Genomic DNA, 11,488 nt, shown 5'->3' on the forward strand with positions numbered 1-11,488 from the left:
GAATATGGCAATACCTGTGTTTATATGAACAGGGCCTTATCTTGTGGCACCGTGTGCTAACAACAAGATTCCAGCGACAAGAAAGTTTTTTGTCCACACCAAACACAACAGAAACATGTAAACACAGCCACTGTACTGTCAATGAAATGCTTGGGTTTTTAATCCAACACGTTCCCCTGGCTACATAATTCACGATATCCAGAAATGTATATTGGGGTACGTTTCCAGAATAAGCCTGTGTTGTTGTTTTTGTGTCGCCATTGCAAATGATTAGGACAAAAATCCTTTTAATGTGGAAAGATGCCTCTCATATAGAGGTAAAGTTGGTTTTATATTTGCATATTCTGACTTCACCTTAAATATTATAATTTCAGAAAAGTATTCTTTGCAAATTATAAATTAGGAAACCATATTAGCAGCAGTGACTATCAAAATACAGCATTGTTTACAGTCAATGAGATAGTGCTAATGTTGTTTACAAGTCATACTTGCATGCTAATTCCCATCAAACATTCAAAGTAACATGGTAATCAATATAGAGACATCTAAATGAACAAAAATGCGAATATAAAACCAACTTTACCTCGATACGCATCATGTGTAGGACACTGTGTGACACTGTTATAGTACAAAAACACGACAAATTCTTACTTATTTTTCTTCTATTTGTATTTTCTTATTTAATTTCCCTGGGAAAGCCCAAGTACCTGCACGGATAATTGTAAATGTTGCTTGGGAAAGACATTTTAATGCACATCAAATTTAAAATTATGCAATTTAATAGCAGTGAAACATCTAAATAGACCGCATTTGCTTTCTTTAAAATGCAGGTTGCTGATCTTGCTATGAATGATTCATCAATGCTTGTTAGCCTGAAGGGAAAAGTCAATATACTATGTCACAATGTCACTGCGAACGTAAATGGCTTGTAAATGCAAATCGTATTGACTTTACATTACATATCAATATGATACGGTTAAACTGTATGGTGAGGGAGAATTGCCGGCTAAGAAGGGAGGGTTATTTATTGTATTTATTTACTGATGTAAATGATTTGTCTCCATTTTTAAATATTTAATGTAATCACTCATGTTAATTTTTTTTCTTATTTTTCTCTCTCTAAATGTGTTTTTCTCTCTAAATGAAATTTTATACGCAGAAATCAGTTTATAATTATATAAGACATTATTTGGTGTCTTCATGGTTCAAAGAGTTTTACGTTATACATGCAAGGTTTTTGTATTTTTTCATGCAAAAAAAAAACAAAACAAAAAAACAAGGAAAAAAAAACAATTATTTAATCATATAATGCCATAAGTTTTAAAAACTGCCTTTACTAAATTTGTAACTTAGGCACTAAACATACAGTATATATATATATATATATATATATATATATATATATATATATATGTAATTAAAATAAAAAATAATAATTCAACTCCTATGTGAATCAGATTTATGCAATATATGCAAATTAAATATGTGACATACAAATTAAAGTTTTAATTTCACACACAAATAGTGCTTGATATATTAAATATGTAATATGTGCAACGTATACACTCACCGGCCACTTTATTAGGTACACCTGTCCAACTGCTCGTTAAAACAAATTTCTTCTCAGCCAATCAGCAGCAACTCAATGCATTTAGGCATGTAGACATGGTCAAGATGATCTGCTGAGTTCAAACTGAGCATCAGAATGGGGAAGAAAGGGGATTTAAGTGACTTTGAATGTGGCATGGTTGTTGGTGCCAGACGGGCTGCTCTGAGTATTTCAGAAACTGCTGATTTACTGGGAATTTCACGCACAACCATCTCTAGGGTTTACAGAGAATGCTCTGAAAAAGAGGAAATATCCAGTGAGCGGCAGTTCTGTGGGCGCGAATGCCTTGTTGATGCCAGAGGTCAGAGGAGAATGGCCAGACTGGTTCCAGCTGATAGAAAGGCAACAGTAACTCAAATAAGCACTCGTTACAACCAAGCTCTGCAGAAGAGCATCTCTGAACACACAACACGGCCAACCTTGAGGCGGATGAGCTACAGCAGCAGAAGACCACACCGGGTGCCGCTCCTGTCAGCCAAGAACAGGAAACTGAGGCTACAATTCACACAGACTCACCAAACTGGACAATAGAAGATTGGAGAAACGTTGCCTGCTCTGATGAGTCTCCATTTCTGCTGACACATTCGGATGGTCAAGTCAGAATTTGGGAATAACAACATGAAAGCATGGATCCATCCTGCCGTGTATCAATGGTTCAGGCTGGTGGTGGTGGTGTAATGGTATGTAATTTCCAGTACCTTGTTGAATCTATGCCACAAAGGATTAAGGCAGTTCTGAATGCAAAAAGGGGTCCAAATCGGTACTACTAAGCTGTACCTAATAAAGTGGCCGGTGAGTGTATATCTCCTGCAAAATCTTGGAGGGACTGATAGATGAATCAGGTAAGCTAAATTGTCTGTAGTGTATGTGTGTGAATGAGTGTGTATGGGTGTTTCCCAGTGTTGGGTAGCAGCTGGAAGGGCATACACTGAGTAAAACATATACTGGATAAGTTGGCGGTTCATTCCCCTGTGGCGCCCATAGATTAATAAAGGGAGTCAGCCGAAAGTAAAACGAATGAATGAATATTAGCTATAATTTTGTGTATGGATGTTATTCTTACTTCCTCATGTGTTCATTGCATTGAGTTTTAGCCAGCATTTTGGTCGATATCTTTTGCACAGATTTTATTTACAACACAGCAGGCTATGAGCGCTAATGTGAATGCAAAGCGAGCAAGAATTATTTCCTTAAGTTTCCTTATGGATCTTTCCTTATCAGCCGCGGTGGCTCGGCGGTGCACGGTGTGATTAGTTACCTCGTTCACTATGCAGACTGCAAATCTAATGATGTTGGTGATTTAGGGAGAATTGAAGGCTGTAGAAATAGTGCTAATTCTGTTCATCTGAATAAGCTCACTCGCAGTAGTCAAGGGCACTCGTGTTTCAGCCTAAAAAGGAACATGTTTGGATTTTCTTGGAGGCTATTCAGACTCGGCGCTGAAAGCGACTTTTGTCGAAATAAATGGCTCGACCAAGGGCACCTTGTGGGATGTGTGCCAAAGCAGAGGTTCTTCCATTTGTGCGGAGTATTTAAATACAATATCCCAGTGAGTGAGTCATGCTGGAGATGTGCAGGCGGATGCTGATTCTGCTGCCCTTAAACGAGGAACTATTATGCAAAAATCACTTTCATAAGGGGTTTTAAGACAGCAGTCTGTGAATATAACCAGCTTCTAATGGTAAACATTAATTAATTGTAGACTTGATCGAAAGCGTCTGCAGGAACACTTTGATAACATTCTCCATGTGTATGTGTCATCAGAGGGGGGAAAGCTCCATCCACTAGTGACCATCACTAGTGTATTGAGACAGATGTCGGCACTGTTTTTGAATCTGCCACTATGCTGACACACAGGCATACTGTATGTAGCTCCACCCTTTTTTGAAAAGAGCACAGCCTTATTTGAATTTAAAGCGACGGTCAACAAAACAGCACAGTTCGAATCGAAGCCTAAAAGGGGCAGTTTCTAAAAGCTATAAAATGTTATGTTCCCAGCCGGGACTCAAACCGGCGACCTTTCTGCTGTGAGGCGACAGTGCTAACCATTGATCCATTGTGCCACCAGCACCAGAATATCATCAAGCTAATAATCTGTCCTCAAGATTACTTGTTTTACCCATATGGAAGTCCAATATGTGGCAATATAAGCAAATTAATAATATGACATACAAGTGTATGGTTTAAACCAGTGGTTCTCAAACTGCTACGTGTACCACTAGTGGTACGCAGGCTTCCTTCTAGTGGTATGCGGAGGAATTGCTGAATAATTCAAGTAAAAAATTAACACACTTTTAACCCTTGACGCATACGATAACAACAATGTGATCAGGAAATTGATTCTGATAGGCTAAACCTTTCATTTAATTTTCAGTTTTCTAATGTTTATTATGTATTCTGTCCTTTGAAGCTAAACCCCTCCCCATATTAGTACCGGTTGTTGACGGCGTATCCTGTATTTTTATATCCCAAAATTGACAGGTATGGTATAATGACTTGCTTTTGTGACATCCAAACCTATAACACGCAGTAAGCAGATCTAATTTCTAAATTAAATATGTTAATCCAAATCATACATTTAAGGTTAATGTTTAGATTTCAAAGACATACAAGTAAATCGCATGCAATATCTATTTCAATTTTTTTTCAAAAACATTTTATATATGAATATGACCACAAATAGCCTATATTTATGAGGTCCAAGGAACATTTCCAAGTTTTTTATGACTAGGGTACCATATGTTTATCCTTTACATTTTAATACAGCAGTTTTATTTTCATATTTAAGAACAGTGCCATTTTAATTAACTTTTAGAGGCATATTTTAATTAATTTTTTTTGTTTTTTTTACCGGTAAGCATAGTGCAGTGTTAACGTTCAAGCTATTTATTATGTTTAAAATGGCAGACAATAATAAATATTCATAATAATAGAAATTAATCTGCCTCATTTTTGAACTGTGCAGAGCTTTGGCTGCTTATTTAAGCATACTACGCTACTGCATTTCAATATATTGTGGTGGTACTTGGAGAGACATTTTTTTCTGAGGTGGTATTTTGTGAAAAAAGTTTGAGAACCACTGGTTTAAAGACATATAAGCATAAAAGTTTACAACTACTTCAGTTAATTAAACTTTAAAACTACATCAAACTTTCAGGCTAGACTTTCTCCACCATGTCACCATGAAGTTTATCTATGAACTTTCGCAAATAATGTTTAACAGAGCAGGGAAATTTTCACAGTATGTCTGATAATATTTTTTCTTCTGGAGAAAGTCTTGTTTGTTTTATTTCAGCTAGAATAAAAGCAGCTATTCATTTTTAGGTACAATATTATTAGCCCCTTTAAGCTTTATATATTTATGATAGCCTACAGAACAAACCATTGTTATACAACAGGGCTCACCAACATGGTGCCCACGGGCACCAGGTAGCCCAAGAAGGCTACATGAGTTGCCCACAGGCCTGTTCTAAAAATAGCTCACCATTGCACCACATACCAGTAAGCTGAATCTATTATTTTTTTGAAGCTATTCTTTTTAAATCACACCTGCATTGGTGTGAAATGTGTTAATGACATTAAGGTATATGTATATATATAAAACTAAAACTATTTCAGACAAATAAAGAGTTGCATATTGATGTTTCTGTTTCTTACCTTGTTAAATCATTGTCGAGAACTATTGTGAGAAATCATTAACATAATCAGTGTCTTCACATACATGAATATCATTAATCATTAATAATAACAACATATAATTAAAAGTGGCGAGGCAGTGGCACGGTAGGTAGTGCTGTCGCCTCACAGCAAGAAGGTCGCTGGGTCGCTAGTTCGAACCTCGGCTCAGTTGGCGTTTCTGTGTGGAGTTTGCATGTTCCTTCGTGTGGGTTTCCTCCGGGTGCTCCGGTTTCCCCCACAGTCCAAAGACATGCGGTACAGGTGAATTGGGTAGGCTAAATTGTCTGTAGTGTATGAGTGTGTGTGAATGTGTGTGTGGATGTTTCCCAGAGATGGGTTGCTGCTGGAAGGGCAAAACTTGCTGGATAACTTGCTGCTATTAATTCAGGGAGGCTAATAATTCTGACTTCAACTGTATGTTTTATTTATTTTCCCTGGCTGAATCTAAGTTTCCAACACTGTACCTGGCTTGTGTTGTCAGCATTATGTTGATGAGAAGAAATAATTGGCAGGGCAATACATTTATTCTAGCGTGACTTATGCGCTTTCACAAAAAAACTCCAGTTATAATCACTTAAGCTGTGAAATAAATCTCCTAGTTGCATAATATGTGGAGGTTGTTATTCATGATGAGAGAATCTGAGAGTACGAGGCACTATGTAGGGCTCAAATCAGACTTCATTCACAGAAATAAACATGAAACACTTGCATATGTTGACATGTTGAAATGAATCCATTTAAAATGCGTACAAACGCTAACATCAAATGCAGAATGACATCTGTTTAATAAAGAGAAGATTTCCCCAACACATTTGTAAACATAATAGTTTTAATAACTCATTACTAATACCTGATTTATTTTATCTTTTCATGATGACAGTAAATAATATTAGACTGATTCTTCAAGACACTTCTATACAGCTTAAAGTGACATTTAAAGGCTTCACCAGGTTAATTAGTGTAAGGTTAGGGTAATTAAGCAAGCCATTGTATAACAGTGGTTTGTTCTGGAGACAATCCAAAACTAATATTGCTTAAGGGGGCTAATAATATTGACCTTAAAATAGGTTTAAAAAATCATTCATCCCACTGTGCCACAGTGCTGCCCTATTTTACAGATTAATTTCTCTATATTATTCCTTATACGTTACACTATTTCAAACAAATAAGTGAAGTTTAATTTTAAACTAATTTCGAGAGGAGCATGTGCACATGATTGACCCAGCTGGTCCACATTAGCCAATCATGATCCTCCAATCAAAGGATCCCAAATCACTATATATATCCTCATTTCCTTTCTACAACTATCTTCGTCCGGAAAAAACCTTCTTCCTCCTTTATCCAGAATGGGTGGCACGGTGGCTCAAGACTAGCACTGTTGCCTCACAGCAAGAATACCTATGGCATCAGGTCCTGGCTGAGCCATCTGGTATTTCTGTGCGGAGTTTGCATGTTTTCCTCGTGTTCGTGTGGGTTTCCCCCGGGTTCCCCAGTTTCCTCCCACCATCCAAATGTGCTCTATATTATCGATAAAATAAGCCTAAACCTTTTTTATAATATCTTAGTCTCAGGAAGTTCGCCTTGGCCTCAGCAGCGGGGGAGTTTGAGATCAACCTGAGCTTAATCTCCCCCAGCAAAAGGGGGGAGCCCTGGGCTCGAGGATCCCTTGAGCTTAGGGCTCTCTCCCGGGACAGCATGCCAAATAGATAAATCATGAGCTAAGTGTGAACTCTTGAAATGTCAGTAAAAGTCACTTTGTCAAACTGTAGTTGAATTATCAACATCAAAACGCAATATCTCATAATGCAATTTACTACCGAAATAAACAGAAAACACTGGTCACACTCATCACAAAATACAGAAACTGTTAATTAATATATATTTTTACAGAGTAGAACTGCTGCTCTAAATATTGCTGTGAAAGCGCAGCAACTCGCTAGTGATATACTGTACTATAAATTCGCTCAGAAAAGGGCAGATTTCAGACAGAAAGCCCTGAACCTTTACTTTGTGTGCTGAGGCAGAAAAGATGCTCAATTTCAGATGGAATTCCCCTGATATTAAGGTCTCAGTGTAATCCAGTTTTTTTGCCGAGAGTCTGGCATCTCGGGTCAAAAATTAACACTTGAGCAAAAATCCTCTTTGGCAAGAAAACAGTTATTTTCCACTTGGCGGATAACAACAATATAACACACGCTTTTAAATCAAATTGTACGAATTATCTTACAGTTGGCTGATAAGCCGATGGTGCTCTGCTTGAGAAAACATGCCACAACTCAACAAAACAATCTATAAGGTGATTTATATCACAGCTTTGTGATGTGTGATTTTATTTAAACAACTCTGCAGACCCGGTACCGGGTCTGTGACATCATCGAATTTCGCTTTAAGATTTAAAGGGCTAACTTTGCACCAGACCCCCTTAAGTGGTTTCGATTGAAAGTGTAGAATCTATATTTTATGCACATATGCATCACTTTGGTTTTTATTCTACTGTACAAAAGTTATTTACACTTAAATACACAGTATTTTGGATACCCGAGCTGGTCATTGAACATTGGTTCATTTTCATGATTTTTCATATGGTTCATATATGACACATGTACAAGTTATAGCTCAAATGAAAGCTCTTGCCGGTGCTCATACGGTTATAGTGAACTTTTTACTGAATTATTTTCACATATCAAACAGTTGTCGAATGAATCGCGGTGTTTCCATGGCGCAGAAGTGAAAACAATACATTTATGATCAATAAGCAGCCCCAGATAGCACAGACAGCTGTCATCTCTCACCTTATGCTGTGCGCTTCAGGGCCATTTCTCCTCTGTTTTTGAGCTGATGTGCATAAATAATCCTTATATATGTCTGACGTGGTCCAAACACGGTGAATTATGTTTGATCAAACAAAAGAATAGTGAAATATGAAAACAATGATCGCTCTCTGTGGCTTGTACAGCACCTCTAATCAGTTGGAATACAATAACTTTTGCATAGATTATGGGGGAGACATTTTTCTTTTGCCTCAAACCCGATAGAGGCATAATGTATGATTTTAAAAAGGAGGCGTGGCACCTAACCCCACCCCTAACCCCAATTGTGATTGGGTGATGAGCAAATCATACTAAATAGTACAAATTAGATCGTACGAATTCGTACGAATTAGCAACTAAATCAAAAAGTTACAAATTGCCGTGAGATTGCGTTAGTATTTCCAGTTTTACATTTTAAATTTCTATAGCTTCCGAGAATCCAAAAAGTGCCACATATTGACAAATATTGTTATAATAGTTGTTTTAACATTAGGTTGTGATTGAATTGCCTCTATTAAATAGTTTGATTACAAGCAGTAAATGTTAATAGGCTAATAACATGGCTACATTCAAATGGTCCATAGGCTATATTCAGGTTTGGAATAAAATGAGGATTGTCAAATAATTAATTAATATCACCTGGACTATTTCTTCAATGCTTTCCCAGAGGTTCACCACAGTCTTTATCTGCTTCGACTTGATCAGATGTGTTTAAACTATTTAAACCCTCCTCGAGCGGGAAATTTTGCCGCCATCCAGCACCAATCTGTGCGTGAGGGAAGGAAAGCACTGGCAAAGGTTTAGAAAGTCTGTGTGAAGCAGAAGTTGCTGAAACTTTTATTTCAAAAACTGATTATTAAGTAGGAGGCGGGGCTTCATTTTTTCCACATTATTTCGTTGTAGCAAACTAACAGTAAGCGGGGCATGGCTAAGAATATTGTGGCTGAAGCATTAAACTGACATCAACAAAGAAAGAGCGTCACTCCAAACACGCAAGCAAATGCTCAGACTTTGATTAAAGATTACCAAAACTTGCACAAATTGTTCACCTCAAGATCAACAATGTGAGCTACCAAATAAACAAATTTAATTTCATACAGACATTAAGATATATTTAAGTTCTCACCAAAAAAGTAATAAATAAACAATCAGGTTTGGAATAAAATGAGGATTGTCAAATAATTAATTATTTTTAGTTTTACTATTTCTTCAAATGACTGTGTTTTTTTCTGATCACATGTTTAAACTAACCCTTCTCCTTCTTTTTTCATATCATTTCGTTGTAGCGAACTAATGGTAAGAGGGGCGTGGCTAAGAATATTGTCACTAGAGAAAGAGCGGCACTCCTCACATGGAAGGAAATGCTCACACTTAATTAAAGACTACCAAAACTTGCACAAATTGTTCACCACAAGAATAACAATAAGAGCTGCCAAATAAACATGGTAAATTTTGATTTCATACAGACATTAGTATATATATATATATATATATATATATATATATATATATATATATATATATATATATATATATATATATATTCAGGTTTGGAACAAAATGGGGATTGTCAAATAATTAATCAATATCACCTGGACCTTTTCTTCAATTGTCAGTGCTTTCCCAGAGGTTCACCACAGTCTTTATCTGCTTCGACTTGATCAGATGTGTTTAAACCGTTTAAACCCTCCTCCGAGCGGGAAATTTTGCCGCCATCCAGCACCATTCTGCGCGTGAGGGAAGGAAAGGACAGTCAAAGATTTATAAAGTCTGTGTGAAGCAGAAGTTGCTGAAACTTTTATTTTAAAAACTGAATATTAAGTTGGAGGCGGGGCTTCGTTTTTTCAGCGCTATTTCATTGTAGCAAACTAACGGTAAAAGGGTCGTGGTTAAGAATATTGTGGCTGAAGCGATAAACTGACGTCAACAAAGCAAGAGCGTTACTCCAAAGGTGGAAGCAAATCCTCAGACTTTGATTGAAGATTACCGAAACTTGCAAGGCTTGTTCACCTCAAGAATGACAATGTGATCTACCAAATAAACAAATTTAATTTAACACCGAAATTAAGATATATTTGAGTTCTCACCAAAAAATAAATAAAAAATCAGTCTGGAATTAAATGAGGATTGTCAAATAATGAAATAATTCAGTTTTACTATTTCTTCAAATGACTGTGTTTTTTCTGATCACTTTTAAACTATCCCTCCTACGATCAGGAAATTTTCCCACCATCCAGCACCAATCTGCGCTTGAGGAAAGGAAAGTACTGTCAAAGATTTATAAAGTCTGTGTGAAGCAGAAGTTGCTTAAACTTTTATTTTAAAAACTGAATATTAAGTAGGAGGCGGGGCTTCATTTTTTCCGTGCTATTTAATTGTAGCAAACTAACGGTAAAAGGGTCATGTTTAAGAATATTGTGGCTGAAGCGTCAAACTGACATCAACAAAGAAAGATCGCCACTCCTAACACGGAAGGACATGCTCAGATTTATCTAAGATTACCAACACTTGCACGAATTGTTCACCACAAGAATAACAATAAGAGCTGCCAAAAAAACATGGTCAATTTCGATTTCATACAGACATTAGTATATATATATATATATATATATATATATATATATATATATATATATATATATATATATATATATATATATATATATATATTCAGGTTTGCAACAAAATGAGGATTGTCAAATAATTAATTAATATCACCTGGACCTTTTCTTCAATTGTCAGTGCTTTCAGAGGTTCACCACAGTCTTTATCTGCTTCGACTTGATCAGATGTGTTTAAACCGTTTAAACCCTCCTCCGAGCGGGAAATTTTGCCGCCATCCAGCACCAATCTGCGCGTGAGGGAAGGAGGGGGCGGGAAGGTTGGTTTGCGGAGGGCAGGCTCTCCAGCGTTACCAGCGCTCAACACTAATATACCCTCTGTACAGCATCTCAGGCAAATACTTCAAAATTCAGCCATAGCCACGACATGAAAGAATTTACTGGAGAATAAGTGGACAGACCGAGCGGATAATCAACTGCTCAGAAAGTGTCCGAAGTCCGTCGGAAGGGGGAAAAAAAAGAGGATTTCTCACTGGTGAGCTGCATGTTTCATATTCTGTAATAATGACTGAATGATGCGTAAAAACGCATGGCAGAACGCGTGTCAGTGCGTGATAAAGGCACGTCCTGTGGAAATCCCGCAGTGTTTTATTCAGGAGAAAGTCTGTTTTGGAGAGGGACACGTCATTTGCTTGAAGGTTTAACAGGTCTTTCGCGATAGCAGACTGTAGATGCTGATGTGCACCTGACCAGGAGACACAGCTCTTCATTAGGAACACTGACACTTTCAGTCACATATTTACACCAGCACTGCTTATTTTGCGTGATAT

At 37.1% G+C, this 11,488-nt stretch overlaps 1 protein-coding gene across 4 annotated transcripts in view; it reads left to right on the forward strand.

Annotated features, from left to right (window-relative positions):
* Window positions 1–11,488, forward strand: part of gabra3 (gamma-aminobutyric acid type A receptor subunit alpha3) — a 315,734-nt gene that overhangs the window by 1,493 nt on the left and 302,753 nt on the right. For 2 of the 4 annotated variants that reach the window (XM_073935540.1, XM_073935541.1), the window contains exon 1: window positions 11,005–11,193. The exons of the other annotated variants lie outside the window; for them this stretch is intronic. The gene's annotated coding sequence lies outside the window, so the exon portion shown is untranslated. Of the gene's footprint in view, window positions 1–11,004; window positions 11,194–11,488 lie in introns of those variants that run through there. 4 annotated transcript variants of the gene reach the window in all.

Source organism: Danio rerio, chromosome 21 (assembly GCF_049306965.1).
Source record: "Danio rerio strain Tuebingen ecotype United States chromosome 21, GRCz12tu, whole genome shotgun sequence".
In the NCBI taxonomy this organism is placed as follows: Eukaryota; Metazoa; Chordata; class Actinopteri; order Cypriniformes; family Danionidae; genus Danio; species Danio rerio.